Below are 1884 nucleotides of genomic sequence, written 5' to 3' on the forward strand. Positions count from 1 at the left end.
ATTATGAGCCACCCCACTTAAGGCAAGGCAATGGTACAACACTTAGGGAGTGCCTTCTTTTTAGCCAGACTGGACCATGCATGGAGAACCTGACAGCATGCTTCCAAGTGTTACTTACACATAGGTAAGAGTGAAAGATGAGATTGTTACCATTGCTCTGAGCAAATGCCAGCCACCTTGGGATCAAAAGTGGGAGGCATATTCCTAGAAAATGTTGGGCCAAGCCTTTGCCCTAAAAAGGCAAACTCTGTCTAGTTTTCATCCTGAAGAGGAGAAGGGGAGTCCTGGAGAGAAGCATTTGGAATTCAAGCTCAGAGAAGAAGACACAGTATCTCTGGTTGAATTACATTTCCTGCAAGCCTGCACACTCCTACTCACCTATCAAGGCACAATTCTAATGCCTTTCCCCCCGTCAGGAGCTGCTCTGCCCTCCTTCTAGTCATTCCTCCAGGTTACCAAAGCTCTTGAATATTTCTCTATTAAAGCATTGATTAAAGGTGATCTCAGCTCACTGCAACGTCCGCCTACCAGGCTCAAGCAATCCTCTCACCTTAGCCTTCTAAGTAGCTGGGACTACAGGCGTGCACCACTGCACTCGACTAATTTTTGTGTTTTTTTGGTGGAGACCAGGTTTCACCATATTGGCCAGGCTAGTCTTGAACTCCTGACCTCAAGTGATTCACCCACCTCGGCTTCCAAAGTGCTGGGATTACAGGAGTGAGCTACAGCCTCCGCCAAGCTGCATTCTCAAAGGTGTAAAGGGTAGCAGGATATACCACCCCAAAATACGCCACTCTGGCCTAAGGATTCTTTTGTGCTAAAGGCAATTGGGAAGAAGCTGATTGAAATAAAGCTCCACAGCCGCGCCCTATCTGCCTAAAGGCAGGCTTGGAGACAGGACCAGAGGAATATATTTAACAAGCTTTAGGAACTAGCCTTTATCTACCATTAATTTCCCATATATTTGCTTTCTTTCCCACAATTTGCTGCCCCTGGAGACTCAAGGTCCTTTTCTTTCTTTCTTTTCTTTCTTTCTTTTTTATTTTTTGAGGCAGATTCTCACTGTGTCACCAGGCACCAGGCTGGAGTGCAGTGGCTGATCTCTGCTTATTGCAACCTCCGCCTCCGGGTTCAAGCGATTCTCCTGCCTCAGCCTCCTGAGTAGTTGGGATTACAGGCCCGCAGCGCACCATGCTCAGCTACGTATTTTTAATAGAGATGGGGTTTTACTATGTTGGTCAGGCTGGTGTCGAACTCCTGACCTCGTAATCCACCCGCCTCGGCCTTCCAAAGTGCGGGGATTACAGGCATGAGCCACCACGCCCGGCCTTAAAAGTCCTTTCCCTTTGTGTTGTCACTTCTCCAAAACCATATTGTTCTTTGTTGAAGATACTGTATAAAATGGAGTTCTTAGCCACAACTTTGGAATTATTCTCTGGGTTTCTCCTATGGTATACATGAAACGTACATGTTAATACACTTCCATTTGCTTTTCTCTTCACTCTGTCTGCTGTTACAGGAGTCCCAGCTGAGAGGTCAAACTGGTAGAGGGAAGATTATTTTTCCTTCTCTACAGGCGCTTGAAGGCAACGAGGGGAAAGGGGTTGAAAGGAAGGTGACATTTCAGTTAGCAAAGGGACAGCACGTGCGAGGCCTAGAGGACTGAAAGTTTTTGACGGCATCTGTTATAAGAAAATAGCGGCATGGGCCGAGCGCGGTGGCTCACGCCTGTATTCCAAGCACTTTGGGAGGCCGAGGCGGGCGGATCAACTGAGGTCAGGAGTTCAAGACCAGCCTGGCCAACGGGGTGAAAACTCGTCTCTATCAAAAATACAAAAAATTAGCTGGACGTGGTGGTGCGCGCCTGTAATCCCAGTACCTGGG

The sequence above is a fragment of the Cebus imitator genome, unplaced genomic scaffold (genome assembly GCF_001604975.1).
Source record: "Cebus imitator isolate Cc_AM_T3 unplaced genomic scaffold, Cebus_imitator-1.0 Scaffold253, whole genome shotgun sequence".
NCBI classification, from domain to species: Eukaryota; Metazoa; Chordata; class Mammalia; order Primates; family Cebidae; genus Cebus; species Cebus imitator.